The sequence below is a fragment of the Anoplolepis gracilipes genome, chromosome 1 (assembly GCF_047496725.1).
Source record: "Anoplolepis gracilipes chromosome 1, ASM4749672v1, whole genome shotgun sequence".
Lineage (NCBI taxonomy): Eukaryota > Metazoa > Arthropoda > Insecta > Hymenoptera > Formicidae > Anoplolepis > Anoplolepis gracilipes.
In genome coordinates, this window is record NC_132970.1 from 6,725,878 (window position 1) to 6,746,658 (window position 20,781).

General features: G+C 27.2%; 2 protein-coding genes and 1 long non-coding RNA gene across 3 annotated transcripts in view; 2 read left to right on the forward strand and 1 right to left on the reverse strand.

The window, feature by feature from the left end:
• LOC140666623 (dipeptidase 1) overlaps window positions 1–20,781 on the reverse strand; it is a 119,932-nt gene that overhangs the window by 98,262 nt on the left and 889 nt on the right. The gene's annotated exons all lie outside the window — the stretch shown is intronic.
• LOC140666630 (uncharacterized) overlaps window positions 1–20,781 on the forward strand; it is a 158,194-nt gene that overhangs the window by 13,169 nt on the left and 124,244 nt on the right. The gene's annotated exons all lie outside the window — the stretch shown is intronic.
• Window positions 2,081–3,411, forward strand: LOC140669466 (uncharacterized). Its single transcript, XR_012047345.1, has 3 exons — window positions 2,081–2,296; window positions 2,673–2,835; window positions 2,990–3,411. It is a non-coding gene; the product is annotated as an uncharacterized lncRNA (long non-coding RNA).

Sequence of the window (20,781 nt, forward strand, 5' to 3'; positions counted from 1 at the left end):
CAGTTGACATGTTTTTACAGTTCTCGCGTTAACATTTGAGAAAGTCGACTTGCCTGGTTTTCAGGTAGTTCGCCGGACCTTCAGTTTTTGTGTATCATCACATTTCCGATGAATCGTCGAGCTACGCGACAAAATCTGGCATAAAATCGATACAAGACCAGCTCGTTAACTGTTCCGCATGTAATAAAGGAAAGAGCGATAACAATGAACTATAAAGAAATTGCATCACACGACAGGTGATACTTCCCGTGAATTTCGTAATTGCGGAGCATTTCAAGGCTTGAACAAAAGGTGGTGCAAACTCGAATATCCAAGGTGAAATTGTGATAGCGGACAGAGAAAAGTTAACATGAAGTACAAAAAGACGGAAGAAAAGAGTGTAAAACGCATGAAAGAGAAAAAGTGAGAACAGAAACAGGAGGAGAAAAGCGGAAAATAGAGCGGGAAGAAAAAGAATTAAGGATGAAAATGAGGAAAGTAATAAAAAAACGAAAAGAATTGCGTAGCTTGAAACAAATGAAACGAACAGAAAATAATAATGCAAAACGCAAAAAAAAGAAAAAGAATCTTTAAAAAATAAACGATGAAGATAAAACAAAAAAAAAACAGCGAAAATAAAAAAAAATAAAAAAAATTGTAAGAGCAAAAATAAAACGAAAAGAACAGAAAACAATATACAACGTAAAGGAAAGGGAGAGTAAGAATAACAGAAGAAAAGGGAAACGGACTGTTGTGAGAGAAAAGAGAGATAATATATAAAACAATAGCATTATATATAACAGAAAATGAGAAAAAAGAATGATCTAAAATTTCGCTCATTTTGTAACTCTTAAATTTTAAATCAAATTGTATGCTAAACAATATGATGGACATTAATCTCAAAAAAATTTCAAGTTAAGCATAGATAACATTGGAGATACAAGGAGTCAAAATAGTCAAATTCCCAATATTGTTCAACAATAAATATTTAGGATAAAAGTTATTTATCTTGAAATTCTACACAAAATAAATACATATATTTCATTTTGTAAGACTAACTTTTTAGCCGGAAATTGCGTCTGAAGGAAGATAGTGTCTGAAAATAACGTTATAATGCAAGCTATTGGTTTTAATATGTTTATTTTATGTAGAAGAAAATTATAAATCATTAGTATCATTTGCATAAACATTTATTATTTAGTCTATTGAAATTAAACACGTAGTTTCCAAACCAAAGGGTCACTTCTACAAAAAATAAAACAAATCTTTTTTTGTACAGAATTTCAAGACAAACAACTTTTATCGTAAACGATTTTTTACTTTTCACAATCGTTTTCGAGAAATTTAGCAAAACCTCTTTTATGAGTAGTTTTATCTCTTTAAAAAAGTTAAGCAAGTGGTAGAGGGGTCGAATTTTTAGTACAATGGTCGAAGAATTATTCTGATTAATTTTAGTTAAAATTCTATTGTTATGAAATAAATATTAACTTTCTTTTTATGTTTATTGTGGTTAGACAATATTGGGAATTTGGACATTTTGATCTCCATATCTTTAAAACTATTACACTTCTATGCTCGACTTAAAATCTTTCTAAGATTAATATCCCATCATATTGTTCAGCAATTTGATTCAAAATTTGAAAGCCACTAACTCGGCAAAAAACCTGTATTTTTAAGGTCACTCTGTATAGTGAAATGTAAATAAATAGTATAAACAAGAAAAAGTGAAATATGTGAGGAAAGGTTTGGATAAAGGAGAAAGATGTGCTTGACGAGTATATGTAGTTGTTTTATTTTAAGCAAAAGATGAAACACGCGCAAAAATCAGAGAAAATATAAAAGTGAGCAAAATAAAAAATATGACAATACATAGCGTGTAGAGGGAAAAATCGGAGATAAAAAGAGAAAGAGAGAAAAAAAATATATAATGGAAGAAATGATAAATATAATGGAAGAAAAGAACTCTAAAGAAATCATATACTTGATGACGCTTATCAATTTTATATTATAAAAAAATGGAAGAGAAAAGAATGAAAAAGAAAAAGAGAGAGAGAGAGAGAGAGCAAACAAAAAGAAGAACAAAAAAAGAAAAGTGGAAGACATGTACAAGAGAGCAAAAAGACAGAAATCATATGTTCAACGAATATGCTTGCCAGCTTTATGCTCGGTTTGAAATCCGGTTGCAAGTTGAGACGAATATTCACGGTAGATACGAAGAACGAGAGATTTCTCATACCCATGCGAATATTTTACGAAATGAAACTGCAGGAGTTAAATCGATGAGCAAAGAAATAGGAATGCTCAGCCAGCTGACAAAGTAAGTGTCAGATTTATTATATACTCTGCGCTTCTTTTCCGATTACTTTATTTTTTGTAAAACTGTCTCCTAATTGCTTTCTACGAAATTTTTTGCTAATTTTTGCCCGCTTTACATTGCTACATTACTTAATTATAATTAATCTATAGACAAATAATTAATCTATAAACAAGACTCACAAGACATTATCCAAGCAGAAATATTGATAATTTATTATCAATAGATAATAGATATAAATAATAGATAATAGATATAGATTTGGATAATCATCGAGTTGTTAAATAATGAAAAAAAATTTTGATAAATTAAATTGTAATTAATTTTGTTAAACAAAAATTGTACATAAATATTTAAAAAAATATTTACTTAATTTTAGATAGTGATTTTACTTTAAGTATTTTTAATACTTTGATCTTACTTTAACAATTAATATGAATCAAAGATTTGATTAAGTTATATTAGACACAACATTAATTATCTGCCAATATCTTGTTTATTGAAATTCGACATGGAATGGTGAACAAATATTTTGTCTTAAGGTAAAATTTATTTTTAATTAATTTTTTTCTCTGCAATATAATCCGTTATCATAACCCTACAGTTGTTGCGTATGTAATCCAATCTGAAAATATATATTATATAATTATATATTGCGATTTGCATTTCATATGTACATATGGGCGATGCGTGCAGCTGCACATTAATGCGTATTTAAATGAGCTTGCATACTGGTGATTACGTAATAAACAGACACGCAATGTACTCTGACCTAACTAGCATAATAGTGTCCGAGAAGCATCGTGCGGACATTCTAGATATTTGGACAGACAATGGCACATCTCGGGGACATTCTGTAAACGTTTGGAACACTTACAATTAGATATACAATGGCATGCCTAAGGCGTTTCCTGAAGATATCTGCAAACCGGACAGCTGGCTCAGTTTAGATGCATGTCGGAGAATTGCAAACGTTTATTAACGTCACGTAATAATGCGATATTAATGATATCTAAATTTATTACAAAATATCTCGGAATATATTCGTGTAAAAAATTTGCAATACGATATTTATTATACTTCATTTAAAACAAGCAATATGAATATTTAATATTTTTATTATAATAAATTTTATTATAATAAATTATGGAACATTCAGATAAGCACAGATGTAAAAAATAATAAAGTAAAATAAAAATCAGAGCACAAAGAATTAAATTATAAAATTAATATATAAAAGTAATTATAAAAATTAGAGTAATAATCGTTAAAAAATAAAATTTAACGAGAAAAAAATAAAAAAAACAGATAAATAATAAACTATAGCAAAATTTGAAATAAATAAAGAGTTAGAATAAATTTTATAGAAAAAAATATTCTTATTATTTTTAATATTCTTATTATTATTAAATTATTACAGTTAAATATTTTATTAATTAGAAATAAATTCTAAAATATAATGTAAAATAAAATATAATATTTAATAATTATTTTTATAATAATTGAGTAACAAGAATATAATAATTATAATATATAATAATGAACAAAAAGCAACATCCAAATTTTCCCTTGAAAATTCATCCCTTTTTCGATTTTTTATCAACGAATTTAAACTTTTTTAATGACAAACTAAAGTTTAAATCTTCTAACTATTATACAACCAGTATGAAAGTTTAGATCTTTTAATTATTACATGCCAAGTATGAAAGTGGACTCTCTTCTCGCTCCAGAAATAATTAACACAAAAGAACACACACATCCGCAAATAACCTGCTATATTCATCAATAATTTCCTATGTCTTTTGCAAAAAAATATTTCGTACAAAAGTTGTTTGACTTTAAGTAAGACATATGATGGTGTTATTGGTTTGACTTTGGGTGTAGGTGCCAAGATTATATGAAGGTTAATCTAATTTTTTTTAATGGAATCACTCTAATTATTTTATATAAATCAATTCGTCGCAATGTTTTGCGTAAAAAGTTTTAAAAGTATGATAGCCAAAAATTAAATAGTTTACGAGATATGTCATAGTTTATATAAAATTATGTCAAATTGAAATATAAAATATCTCGTATATATTATATTCATTAATATTATTAATTCATATTTCAAGAAGAGATGAGGAATCCGAGTGAAAACATGCATTTTTGTAATTTTTAATACTTTTTAATTGAATGAAATAAAAACACTGTTGTCATCTTGATGTACGTATTCTTATGTGTTGATTATTTTTGGAACGGAAAAGAGGTTTATTTTCATACTTAATATATAATAATTAAGAGACCTAAATTTTAGTTTGGCATCAAAAAATTAAAATTGTTAACAAGAGAAGGGTAAAAATGAGCGTTCCTTTGTAACTTTTTAATTTGAGAGAATATCATTATATATATATATATTATTTTACAATATTCTAAAGTGCTTTATCTTATATATTAAGTAATCTATATATAAAATTAATAAATATTATACAATTGTTATTATAATAGTATAAATATTATAGTGAGTTGTCAATTAACTGTTATTGTCATCGATGATTTATGAAGCATGTCTTCTCTAAAGAAGAGACAAGAAGATACACTTTACTCGCTTGTTGGAGCAAAAGATCAAGCAAGCTCACTCGTATTTCGAAATTTAAGAAATGGGAAGATGTTCATAGAAGTGTTCGTGAATTATAAAAGAGCTTTGAAACGATTGAGCACATCATAAATTTTTAAGGTAAGGAAATAAATCTTTGTAGTAAGAGCCCTTCTCTCCAGTGGCAAAGGACGAATTGTCGTATTTCGCGTGGCAAATTTATTATTTTCACATAGTTCGGTAAATATTGTATTTTTGAATAGGATCTCACTGTATCACGTATTTAAATTGGAACCGATACATATACAAAATCGATTTATGACACCCTGTTTAGACGCTGACGAAATGCTTGTTGTATTGTAGTAACGCGTACCAGCTTTCGACAGACCGTAAATCAGATAACGTTGAACCATGCGAGTTTTCTGAATCGCAAAAGACGATATAGTTATCGATTAATGGTCGTGTTCGCGAATTCATGAATTATTCCTTCAGAAATAGAAGTATCGATCTGTTTTTCTGAATTTTGTGTAGTATAAAAGAAAAAAAAAAAGTGCTTCTTCAAATAGAAAATTATCTGCAGAATGTAATATAAATTAACTATAACTATTCAGAATACTTGATAAAGAGATTATATTTTATTCAATATTTATAATAATCTTATTAAAAAAATTAATAATATTAAACACATTATATAACTAATAATAATATATATAACTAGTATATATTATAATATAATATACTAATATATGTAATAATGTACTAATATAATATATTAACATATAACTAATATAAACTGATATAATAATAACTAACATATAATAAACTAATTCTTAATATTAAAAAATTATTGCCATGTTTGAGTATTTAGTTGTATAATAGTTAATAATTATATTTCTTATTTTCCTTTCCTTAAAGTTTTTTCTAAATTATTGCTAATAGACATATTTTAATACATAAATAATTATATATTTAAGTGAATTACCTCATAAGTGAATAATCACACAATATTAGAGGAAGTTATTGTCGCGCATTCATTGTTATTTTCTCTGCGAAAATTAGATTGTAATAAATATCGGATAAATTTTATCAAGTCGTAATTGACGCACCTGCTCACTGTTGATCATGAATTTAAGTACAGTACCGGCCAAAAATATATCACCTTTAGGATTTTTGAGCATAAATTTAATTTAATTTACTTACTTATAAAATTAATTTTTTATATTATTAAAATTAAGTTTTTATATTATTTTATGAAAAATATTTTATTCGCTAAGTTGTATTTACTATCAAAACATATATTATGATATTATAAATATCCATGCACTTTGAATAAAATTATACTCAAAAATACTAAAAGGTGATATATTTTTGGCCGGTACTGTAGGTAATGGATCATAATGGATGGTTTTATAAAATTAGAAACATTATATATTTACACATTTGGAGAGGTACGTTAATTTACGGTTTGATAAATGATACGAACCGGCCATGGACGTTGCGACTTGATATCAAGACTACTTGATATCAATGAGATACGGAGTACGAAATATGGAATAATACATTTTACATTTTCTCTCTTCGACAAATGCTATTAGAGGAACAACAAACTTGTTATTGCGGTTAAGCGATAACACTGTACGAAAGATTTCGATAAGAACGTTATAGTTGAATTAGGTTAGTTGAAACTTTGACAGAAAACATTTCCACCAACAGCAATTGATAGTCATAAATAACTCGATTTTGTTCATGCTATGTATCAGTTAAAGATCTCCAGGGAAATTTTCTGTAGCATGTACTTAATTCTTTAAGGCCCGATTGCACCAATATTATTTTGGATTTAAGTGAGACTTAAACGTGTGTCTATCTTTATCTTTCTTTCTAAATGAATAAAGACAGACATATAATAAGTCTCGCTTAAAACTAAAATAATGTTGATGCAATTGGGTCTAAATCTTTTATTTGATTCTTTATTTGAATCTTTATTTAATAAAACAAGACAAGAGAATGTTTGTAAATTTCTTTCGTAAATTATTCTTCGTAAATTATTTCTATTAATGTATAATTATACATAATGTAAGAATTACATGAATTTTTTTTGATTGTGTGTTTTTGAGATCTACTTTTAATCTGCATGGACAAATTAAAATTACATATTAATTTTAAATGTGATAACTCTTTCTTTTTATATTATTATTTTTCAGTGTTTCTACTTCTTAGAAAAACATGGAAAACCTGAAATTCTTACGAATTTCTTCAGTGAGATTTTAAACGCTTGAAAATTCTACAATAATTTTACAAAAAGTTCTATGCATAAAAATTATTAGAATATTAATTAAATCGAGATGTCGGACATATAAATACTGAGGTAAAATGCTCATATCTCCGTTCGTCAAATATTTAATTTGTTTAATAAATATATAATCTAATAAATTTTATATGCATATAACTCTCGCTAAAAATTAAAAGTGATTGCGGAATAATATGAAATCTCATTAAAGTTGAACTATCGAAATAAATAGATAGACTATCGAAATATGACTAATGTCTCAGTATTTATACGTTTGGCTTTTCAGAATATTTAATTTGTTTAATAAGTATTCTAACGATTTTTATGTATAGAACTTTCTCTCTGAAAATTAAAAATGATTACAGAATAACATGAAATCTTATTATATTGATAAAACTATTAAAATATGACCAGCGTTTAATTTAGCAATTTAATTTGTTTAATTAATGTTGTAATAATTTTTATGCATAGAACTTTTGTAGACTATTGTAAAACTATTGTGAAATTCGCAAACGCTTAAAATTTGGCAAGAAGTACTTAAAAATCGTCAGCAGACAAAGTGAGACGCAGCGTGAATTTGGAATTTCAATTTATCCTGAGAAATTTTTTTGATTTAGTGACCAGAATTATTTGTTTAATTTGCAAAGAACTTCTGAAGAAACCTATTAAAAATAAAACTGGAATTCTCAACAATTCATATTTACATATTTATAATTTTAAACACAGAATTTGTTTGGCTGGCTGATTGGTGTGTGTGTGTATGTGTGTGTGTGTGAAGTTGGTGTCTCACTTCGTGGAAACTCATTAATTGTTGAGGTATTTTATAGAAAGACGGATTTTGTAATCTGGCTACGACATATATATGTATATATATATATATATATATATACATATATATACATATATAAAGTACATATTTTCATTTATTCTTTGTAATTTTTAATAAGAAAGAGATTTTATGTAAGTAAAAAATAATTTTTATTTTATGAAAATATTCAGTTTTTTTTTAGTACATTTACAAATTTACTAGTCACTTCAAACTTAAGAGACTCTGTTTTTCTTTCATATAAAATATTAGAAAAATATTAGAAAACGTATGTAATAAAAAAAAATTTACTTTAAAAAAAAGTTGTATTAAAAAGCTTGAAAATATATGTTCTCTTTATTTGAAATTGTGAACAAAAGTACCTGGAAAATTAGAGAATTTTCAGGGAATTTTTTTACAAGATTTGAGTAGACATTCTGTGTTTTATTTCTAAATTTAAATTTTAAATAATTTTTATAAACTACTAGATGAACATTCCGATTAATATTTTAAGATTTAATATTTAAGGATTAATAGTCTTTTATATAAAAAGCAAAAATTAAATATAACTATATAAAAAAACTATATAAACTATATAAAAACATATATTGAAATTAATATGTATTATTATAATTACAAAAATTATTTCATAAAAGACATTTATACGTATTTTTTAAGACTCTTTTATATTTATTTTCTAACATTTTTCTTATATATCTCAGCGCTTAAGCTACTAAGAGCGATATGATTTCATGAATCGATCGATCGTTCAATAAAGCACCAGAAGTCGGTTCAGAAGCTTGTACGCTTGCAGGGATTATAAATCGAGACTCGATAATGATCCGTAATAGATGGTTTTCCCGCTTTGAAACGGCCGAGCCTGCAAAAGTCGCTTGAGAGACGTGGCATAACGATTATTCATGCTTACCATCTTTCTGGACGTTTCGCGAATTAAGTCCTTCGACGTGCTGTGAATCTCGAGGTCGCCTGGGATCGCATCGTGCTATTCGATCCCGAGGAACAGTAGGTCGAGGAAGGTTTTAACACGGAAATTCGATTTCAGATTTCAGAGTTCGATTTGTATTTTTCGATTACTTTGAATGAAGCCGCGATATCAATCCCCATCAGCTGTAAATTCAGTTTAATAACACTAAGCTAAAGAAGATAAAAAATTCCAAACTAATATCAAGATATAAAAGCAAAAAAAAAAATACAAAAATTTGACACGAGATATATAATCTATATATGTTTACATCATACACTGGAATCCACATAAAATTTAAATATAACTTATTATATAAACTATCAATTAATATAAATGTAAAAATAAACATAATATATAAATGCTTTATACATATACTTTTTAAAGCTCAAAAATATTGTACACAATATAAATACACGTGTCCCAAATATATTTATTTTCTGTCCCTTGAATGCCAATGAGACATTGATATAAGCCGCGCGCACGCTTTATCGATTTTGCTAAGAAGAATTAAATTTGTTTTTTACAAAAATAAATATATACCTATATCATTTTTTATCAATATTACAGTATTTCCTAACATCATAAGAACAGTATTAGGAGAGCAAAAACATACCGATTTTAATTTATTGTTAGTTACAAAAAATATTGAACATTTTATTAAGTCGATTATATCCGCATTGCAGCAGGTGTGCGATATTGTTTTGTCCAATTACAATTGCGCTTAAAAGTTTTTCGATCGAGTCTCTCGGGCGTGTGATTTGCTGTGCGATCGAGGATCCATCGATCCATTAATCTTCCCAGCTTCTAGTCCGGGATAACCACGGATTCCCGCGGTAGCGGATAGAAAGTTTTGCCGCCGGTTTTGTGCAGCACGTCTGCCTCTGATACTGCGGGTCGCGTCGTGTAATTCATGAATAAATAAGAAACAACTTTTAAAACAAGCTGACTGAAAGACACACGAAGATGACGACAACGATGATGACGGCGACTCGACGTAGGAAGGATAGAAGAAGCTCGGAAATCCAACGACTCCAGTTGCTGTCTTGCTTCCTGTGTGACCCGCAAATCTTTCTTATTTTCCGACCTCCTTTCGCCGGAGTGCACCCACTCTCTGACCTTTCCGCCTGGCTTCTTCTCGTTTTATCCTTCGCCTCTTGTATATATATATATATATATATATGTATGTATGTGTTGCTGGTCTCTCCCGTTCATGATTCCCCGAGAGGATGGCTTCGAAATTTTCATATATTATGTAAATATCGTTCTCTTTGACCCGATGTCTTTTTATGTTTATTTACTTATCTGTTTATTTCCACTGTTACATTTTGCATTGCAACATTTAGTGTTTTCCAATTCTGCGTCTGAATTGTATTTTGCTGTAACAGTCTAATTAATTATGTAAATTTTTCCATTTATTTTAAAATATACTGTGTGAAGATAATCTTTATTTTTTTTTAAAGAAAATATTTTTTTTATATTAGTTAAAGTACAATATGATCAATTTGCAAAATGCAGTTAAATTATTCCTTAATGTAATTATTTTTTTATAAATTAGAAATTATTTTAGAAATTATTTTTAATAATCATACTGACAATATTTATGCAATTAATTAGTATAACTTGAGTCAATATTTTTATCCTTCGAAAATCTCTAAAATTACTCGTCCAGCACGAATCTCGTTACTTCAATAAAGTCACATCACTTGATTTGCGTTCATTCTTTTCCAAGGAAATCAATTTCCGCGAGGAGGAGAGAGAGCTAAAGCTATATTTAAATCTTTATCCGCATTTTGTTAGCAAACTCGACCGTAACCTTTCCCGATATTTCTCAACCGCAGCCGCTGATTCAAATGCAATTCACTTTGGAATAGCCTCCGCGTATTTATTAACTCGTTCTTCGTAATCAATGCGTTATTTTTTGTCTAAGTTGCTCGCCAACTTCTATATCTTTCAATTGAACTTTTGCAGCGTAAAATTAAAAAAAAAGAAAAATAAAAATACTTCATGCACGGATATTTATATTTTCCATTAGTAGTGTCACTTTTGTTATTAGTTTCGTTTCTGCCTCTTACACTTTCCTTTACTTCCTTATAGCCACAAAGAAATATTTTTCGACCGCTGCTCGCTAAATCATTTAAACATTTTAATGGAAAAAAGTACTGGTCAGCCGTTTTTCTCAGCACGTCCATAATTCACTCAAGTGATCTAAAATTTATATTTCATCGGGGAATGAAACTGGCTCTTCTCCATACTGCTTTCATAACCATAAAGCATAAGCGTCTTGTAATCGAATCATATTTTTTGAAAACAGATAATGTAGATAATGATTTTTTACTTAATCGAGCAAGTTCTTTACTTGATCTAAACTAATAAATAAAAATCAATATTTGCGAATTATGATATAAATAACCAATTTTTATCAGAGAAAATACAATAATAAATTTTTATTTCTTTTTATTAATTAGACTTTTTTCAAGCTATCCTGTAGAATATATGTTTGAAGATAAGAAATTTTTTGCAATGACATAAAGAATTTTACGATAGTTTATTCTTTTATAAAAAAATGTAATTTATTATAAAATTCTATTTCATAAAATTTTAGACATTATATATAATAAATATATGTAGTTTTTATAACTTTACTTTTTTTCATTTTATGTACTTTAAATAAAACATGAATATGCTTTGAAGAGAAAAAAGTGGATATTTGTAGAAAAAACACAATCTATGGACTGCATTTTAAATGCTTTATAGAAAAAATTAATTATTTTATTTGCAACTATCTTACTAAATCTCAGCGTATCTTCTTTATTTTTCAATAATATCAGAGATATAAAATATATCAGAGCATGTATCATCAGCTCCAGTTGAGAACAGACTAAAGTATAAATTTAACGTAATAGGATATATAAAGTGGAAAGAAATTGAAAGTTATATCGTTACTATCTAAATTTAAAGCATAGCACAAGCATAATGGCGATGTTTCTTCTTTATACTTTCTATTCATGATAAAATAGAAATAGTACTATTACTTTTTTACGAGGATAGTAAAGATTTCTGTCTGTTTGTATAATAAATTATTTAGAATTATTACAATTCGAAATGCTGAAAAATTTAGCTGATCTCAATTTGCACATTGCACATAACATATGATATATATATATAACATATATAATATTCAGTTTTTAAGTTTTATTAAAATTTTATATACACATGTATAACGCGTGCTGATATTCGCGATAGACTACTACTCTCATACCATTTATTTTATACCTAGATATTATAATATCAAAATATTATTTACCATTAGCAATAAGTAAAAAAATGTTTGATCGTTTTACGTGAGAGATGAAAGTGATCATTAAACACTAGCATGAACTAATCATGAAACATTATATCATATCCCGAGTTTTCTCGTTTCTCACTTTTCCAATTCGTTTCTCATTTTTCTGAAGATACAACACAGTGCTTTACGATAACTCTTCGATCAACTCTCTGATTGCTATGAATGGTAATGGGGCTTTTGTTCAAGCGGAGCGCTTATAAGGCGCTGCAAAAACTTTTGCTGCTCTCGAGTTCGTTACAGAATGCTTATGAATACTTTGCAAGAAGTAGCGAAAATCTCTTAATCCTTTCCCACCTGATACTCCCCACGCGCCGCGTTTGTACGAATCTTTTTAGTCGATTAGCGTGATTACATTAAGTATGCAAATCCGCCAATTCGACGATCGAGTCTTCAACGGTCCGAATGGCAGCTTCTCAGGATGACAACCAATTTCCTATACTCTTTTTTGGGACTTGTTAAGACTTTTTTATAGATGTCAAATAATTCCTATATTCTCTTTTCGGATTTGTCGTTACGTTTTTATAGATGTCAAATAATTGAAAAAGAAGGAAAAAGAAATAATGCCAGATCAGTTTAAAGTATTCTTATATATATATATATATATATATATATATATATATATATATATATATATTGTATATTGCGAAAATGAAATAGATAATGATTATATATATAAACGATGAAGAGAAAAAGGAGGGCAAAAAGAATAATAATAAATACGAAATATTTAAAACTATAGAGTAGTCTACGTATAAAGTGTGACAAGCCAATAACTTTAAAAATATTTATTATTATAAATTAAAAAGTTGTTTATGATAAAATTTTATACATTCGAGGGGGCTTTTCTAATTAATTATAACGTAAATATTTGATCTGTTGATCATTCTCATCTAAACATTTATTAATTCTTTCTACAAAATTTTATTTAACTCTAAACATTTCTAAGGTCATGCAAGGGCAAGTATCACATATTCTTTGTTTTAAGTCTTTTTTTCAGTTCAAACATTAAATAAATTTAATAAATTAAAAAAACAGAAAAATTATGAAGGCTTTCATTTAAATTATAATTTTATCATTAGTTTGAATGCACTCTACTTTAAAGTTTAAATGTTATTAACTTTTGATAGAAGCATTTTTCAAATAAATGTTTTAAATAAAATTTACTTGTTTTTTTTCCCGTAGAATCCAAATATGTAACGTTTTATAGGAGGTTTTATTTGAAATTATGAAGTTATCCTCCGTCTCCTTTGATGAGGAAGCGATGGCAACTTTATGTTTACATAGTTAGAAAGGCTCTCGAATATATGAAATTTTATCATAAACAACTTTTTTTGATTCAAAAAATATTTTAAAAGTTATTGCCTTATCACACTTTATACGTAGGCCACCCTGTATAAACAGGGAGAGAAGGGAAAGAATAATAGTAAATATAATATATTTAACCTTATATATATATGCCTATATAAAAACAAATTTAATTTTATAACATAAATATCTTGCTACTATTTCTTTTTATTATTTTAATTGTATTAAAATAATAAAAAAAATTGATTTGAATTATAAAGCGAATAATTAAAAGCGTCTGTTAAAAAATGGAAACGAGATCGTGACGTAATCAAAAAGGTACTGCCTTCTTCTTGTAATCATTTTTTCACATTAGTGTCCTATTTTTCTGCAACAAGTCTTTGTATAATTTCTTTCTTTTATTTCTCTTTTTTAGAAGATAATCTCGCAAAGGATATGACTAATGTTACGCATAATGTTGTCACATTCGCGACCAAAAAATTTTGAATAAAAATCTTATACATATATTGGTTTCATTCACGCTGTATGTTGAAATAAAGATGTAACGGCAGAGAATAGCCGACCGTGAATATAACAGAGTATAATTTCAAGCGACCCAATTCGCCGAAAATGTAAGAGGATTATGAAAACGCGTCGCGCTCGCAAGAGTCTGAATGATTATTTGCGCTCGTGCTAGCAAACCCAAATAAATTACTTGCGGTCCCAGTTGGAACGCCGCGCCGTGTCTCGCCGAACGATCGAATTCTAAGTTGGATTGTGTCGTAAGTAGGATTGTGAGTTATTACAGTATTACAAATCTGCGTTATAGATTCACTAGTAACTTGGAGTCTGAAGATATAGTTTCTCTTAGACACTAGCAATGTAATCAGAAATATAAATTATATGAGATTGCAGATATTAAACACGTGATGTATGTTGTATTTTGATAATAAAGATTAAAAAGATTTCAGCAGCAAATACGCGTCAAATACAAATTATTGAGATTAATTATTTAAATAGTTTTCATGTTAAATATTATATAAAAATTTATTATATGTATATTTTTCATGAGAATGATAGAAAAATAATACATAAAGATATTTAAATGTAAAAATTGAAATTATTATATACAATTATAATAATTTTATATTATTATTATATTAATGTAATTATAAGTATATATAATTACATTATTATATATTATTGTATATATTATTGTGTATAATAATAATAATAATTTTAAAGAAATTCTTTTTTAGAAAAATTGTTATTTAAAATAACATTAAAAATTTTCAAACTTTTTCCACTGATTGATTTTAAATATTATTTCTAAACTGCTTATCGAAATATACCTCGCAAAGTATATAGGTTCGTAGAACAGGTTCATATTCCGTGACATTTCCAATCGCTTGAAAGAACACTTTGACGCCAGCACCTTGTGCAAAGCAACATATCCCGTGAGACTAGGAATTTCAAAGTTTCCCAATTTACGGCTTACCCCTATAACCACTCTAGATATGTTAGAATCCCATTAAATACTATGTATAATTAGCCAGCATCTCTTCGTTTATGCGGGAGATCAAAGATCAACTAATCAACTAGTCAAAAAACTTTAGTAATTTGTGGATAAATATGGTTTGATTTTCTCACTTATTTGTCTCTCTTTGGTTAAGTTAATTTTTGATGTGTATTTTTTAAATTAGATTGTTGCAAATAAAACAGACGATTCTTAATTTTTAAACTGAAACGTTTATATTAAAAACTTAATATATATTTTCTTAATCAAAATAGTCTTCATCTAATTTAATATAATTCTTTCAACGCGATACAAGTCTCTCAATGTCTTTTCAATAGAAATTTGGAGAATGAGAGGCAATAAATTCTTCAAACAGTTTTTATTCTCTCTTGCAAACCATTTCCTCGTTAATTTGAAACCAACGTCTAGTGGTTTGCTCATTTTTAATATCGCCGAAAGCAGAATTTATATTACGCATTGTCTTGACCATATTACGTATAACCGAGTTTGAATTCATACAAAAAATTATTCAAATTTCTTTGTTTTCCATGATGTAGAAAAACTCGGTTTTTAAACACATATTTCATACAATATAGTGAAATTATGCATTTTTATTAACTTAGGAGATATGTAATTTTTGAACGATACATATACAGTGCTACCTACAAGGAAAAAAGTTGAATTACAAACATGTTTAAATAATGTAAAACGGCCATATCATTTGCAACAATTTAATAATACAGTAATAAATGTTAGTAAAAAGTAAAACTAAAATTGCTTTTAGATTCTTTCTTTGAATCGAATTTGAAACATTTCTTATTATGGTATATATTTACGATTATATCGATTTGAACGAGTTAACTCCGCTTCGTGGATTCTTATATAGCGATTTTGTAGTTAGGTGTACTCTGTGCACCGTGTTCTCCTTTATGACGCATTCGGTGCATGTAATATCTCTTTCTGTTACGTGTCTGACATAAAATTGCTGAGTGCAATCCGCGGCGGTGGTGATATCGGTACGAACAAAACGCAATACATATGCTAACGATATCGTCGCGCGATTTATAGACGAGCGATATAAGATGTTCCGCTTGAACCGACACGGCGGGTGCTATCCAAGTGTGTTTCAATGGACGGCAAATATAGTTACTCGGATGGAAAAACGGGGATTTCGATCAATGAGGGAATATATAATTAGACGGCCGATATTGTACGAATCGCGCGGCACACCGGGTTACCAATGAGATTCTTCTGTCAACTAAAGGCTCGATTGCACCATGCTATTTTGATTTTAAGAAACTTAAATATGTATCTGGCTTTATTTATTTAGAACGAAAGATAGATACGTGCTTAAGTCTTGTTTAAATCCAAAATAATATTAGTGCGTACGGAGCTGTCAAACGCTTCTCTGTTTGGTTTTATTTATTTTATCATTATTTTTTACTTGAAATTTTTTATTATATAATAATGAAATTGCATTTATATATATGAATGCTAAAACCTTTCTGCTATCAATTTTCCAAATTATCGTCTTGATTGTTTTAGAAATTTTAAAGTCGTTGACGATTAAAGATGTTACATAGGTATTGCGTAAGTATATTAGAGAGATCACATTTTTTATATTATAAAATTTAAAAAAAAAAACAGAGAAAATGTACTTATATAAAAAAATGTAAATATCTATACTTTTGATTACATACATAAATTATTTATTGATCACAAATTTTATATGTATATATTGCAAATTTTATATTTATTAATTATAATTAAAATTTACACTAACAAGTAACGAATTTAAATTACATAGGATAATTAAAAACATGTTTTACTGATACCATGAAATGGTTTAAACCAATCATTCACTGAAGTACATTTGTTGCAATCCATTATTCATTTAGCTTTGAATATACATAACAGCAGAACTTCTTATATATAAAACTCAAATATTGCGCAAATAAATGTTTCTCAAGTTTTCAGTACCTATATTATTCTGATACGCTATACGTATCGTAAAATTTCTGTCGGATATGAAAATTGCCGTTAATAATGAAGCCATATATTGTAATATGCTGTGCAAGTAATAAACTGGTTTATACATGCTATTCTTTATCTGTCCTTTGCTCAATTACCGCATGAACATTTATTCCCATATGACATGGACATGTGTACGCATATTTATATGTTGCGTTTGATATTATGCTTTACATTTATTATTACATTTTTTGTATAATTAAGTAATTAAGAGTTCCGTAATATATGTAATTAACCGACTGATTGAAAAATATTATTTACTATTATTAATCCATATTTAATATTATCAAAAAATATCGCTTATTTTTTTTTCTCCTGAACTGTCGACATATGTTGCACACACTCTATAAAATATTATTATTATTATATTAATAAAATAAAATGAACAAGTAATTTAATATTTACAATCATAAATGAATTATTTAAAATTTACCAAGGACTAAAATCCTATTAATTCTTTCGTTCATTGTCGTGTTGGATGGAATGAAAATTCTGATTTAATTTTAATAATTGGATTAATAAATTATATTGATGTATGATTTTATTTTTAATATAAGTTTTTGATAACCATTAGATTTAGGTACAGCATTTTTAAACTAGGGGTATAAATTACGCAAGCTGTTTTTAATTATTATTTAAATCGAAATTTATATTTATAAAGCATAGTTTTATATAATATTAAAATTTATCTAAAGTCTATCAATTATCACAGTTTGATCATAAAACCGCAAGTAAAGTTTGAATTTTCGTAAATATTTTAAATTATTTTAGAGATTCAAACGCTAGCGTTTCATCTATGGTTACGTTGCGATACGAATTTTGTATTATCAAATAATATTGCATTGATTTCAACAACATATGCACTGAAAGTTTTGTTTATGTGTGCGCTTCTTAACAGTTTGAAATATTTTCTTCAAAAATACATTTTACATTAATAAAATACTTACATATTTTGGACAGAAAAAAGAACGAATAATTGAAATTGTATTGTTTTGTTTGAAATATCAAAGAAAAAATAATTTTCGTTAAACGTTGTTTAAAGCTTGAATTTTGATTTTTATATAAAAAATTATTTTGATTAAAATGTAATTTAATTAAATTTAAATTAAAATAAAAGAGAAATACATGCGCGTAAACAATACTTATGCGTGTTTGCTAATTTCACTTCTATGTAAACGCTTGCAGAATGTTATGTGGTTGTGCTCTGTTGGTTGTAGCAACGTTATCCGCATACAATTCCAATTTGCATTGCTAATATAAATATCAAGCTTGAAGCACAAGATAACTTTGCAGATTCTCGCATTCACCAAAGTCTGAGAGCAGTTGCTGATTATGTTCTTAATTGGCGGCTTCTTACCTGTGTGTTTCCCATTTTCACATTGTTTCACGCATTCATGGATCACTGGAAATGCAAGACTATCTTTATTTTAATTTTAAGCGTTTACAAACTCTATTAATAATTAAAATAAAATTGCGATTACGAGAAAAGTTGTTTTCCATAGACGATGTTTACAACGTGGAACAGAGATACTTGAAGCTTAATTCACCGCTTAAAGTTTTAAAACGGAATTTTTTCGTCAGACGCGAGATATGCAATTTATCTTGGTGGATGCTTCGGTTTTTTTCTCGTCGACACCTGTCCGGAACTTTCCAAAATTTCCCGCGCCAACTGAAGCTTAAAGTGAAGTATGCCGTGAGTGTCTCTCAAACATTTTTCTTCTTTTTTTTTTCTTTTTAATCTATGCCTGAAACTATCAAGAGGAAAATCTTCGGCAAGTACCGACGTGTTAGCCGTGCAAATAAAATTTACCACCCAAGTTTGCGGTCGAATTTATCTAGTATACCTAGAGTTTCCAAGTTTATCATAGTGTGCATCTTTTAATAGGCTCGAGTAATGGTTTAACATTACGGTTCAGCATTACAGAGAAGATGTAGTTAAGAACTCCTAAGTTAGATAGATTTTACAATAATCTATTATCAATTTTGTGATGATATGGGAATAATTATACATAAACAATTAATGATTAGTTTAATTACATATTTGGAAAGCTTTGATTTTTTTTATACAGCACAAAAAATAATAAAGATTGTATTACATATGCAAGTTATAAAATATGTTTAAAAATTATGTTAGAGCTCATATTTAGATTATTAAGATAATACAAAATTTACGCGTCATCGATTAAGCCGTTCCCGAGTACCGCTGTTAGGGACACTTCCCAATTGGAGTCGGCTAAGTTAGTGGAAGTTATGCCACGCTACGCTCCAACTACCATGGATGAAAATTCGCCTAGGGGTATTATGGCGTTGGTGTCACGGGGTCGACAGACACCAGAGAGCTAACCCACTGTAATTCCCCAGATGATTTTAATCCGTTGTCACTTAAATCATTCCTTATTAGAAGTTTTGTCGCATTCGAACATTTCATTCAACTTGTTCCATAGAAACAGTTAAAGACTGACATTACTTTTAATTAAACTTCTAGAAGAAATTTTTTTAAGTGTTGTTTGTTATAATAAATCTTTTAGAAATATTTGGGGATTAACAAAAAAATATTATAAATAATTTAACTAAAGTAGTAAAGTAACATTATAGTAAGGCTTGATACAATATATTATATTGTGCCTACAATATATTTATTTCTTTTATTTGCAATATCAGTGAATCGGAAATATATAATATATGTATATATAGTAAGCGCAAAAGTGCATCCTGATGCGTATGTTAATAATATGTAAATTTTCAATTGCTAATTAATAATTTGCTACTAAATTAGTTTTAGTTAACCAACAGATATTACAATAGATAGTATAAAACAATTAAAGTGTTTCAAAAAGATGAAAAATTATACAGCGATGTGCTCGCTCAATGAAAAAATTGCGATTATAACTTTTTACACTTTGCTTTGTAAGTTCATTAAACAGACGATACAAGCAGATTATTTATTTATTTTATAATCATAAAAATTTTTTTGATAAAGAAATCGAAATTAACAAAGCTTTATTATTATAAAATTTCATTTTACAATTTATTTTAAAAAATATAATTTATAATAATAAAAAGAGAGAGAAAAAGAGGACTCTATGTTTATACTATATTAAAACTTTATATTAAATTTGTATATCTACGATATATCAAGCGATATATAATATTGCATTTAATTTTGAAATAGGTTCAGTGCATTTTAATCTAATATTACATGTTTATTTATTTAAATAGAAATAAAAAAAAATATACATATAATATGTGTTTATAAATATATTATCAAATAATTTTAAAAAAAGTATATTTACAATTAAAATTAATATATAATGCGCATAAATTACAAAAAAAAAACCTGAAATTTTACTGACATTTTTTATTAATATTATCTTTTATAAAATAAGTAATTTTCAAGGAATAATAAAAATTATTAATCACAAATTAGTATATTTTTCATACATAAATATTCAACATGGATAACTATTCGATACCATGTGATTCTCGTAAACTGTACGCATAAGTTTTATATATATAGCGTAAATAAAATTGTTTGTATATTATAAATTATAATAAAAAAATAATTGTTGCAATTTTGTATATATAATCGCATTATAATTTATATTAATAAAAAGATTTATTTTAATTTATTTAAGAATATATCAATCAAATAAATTACA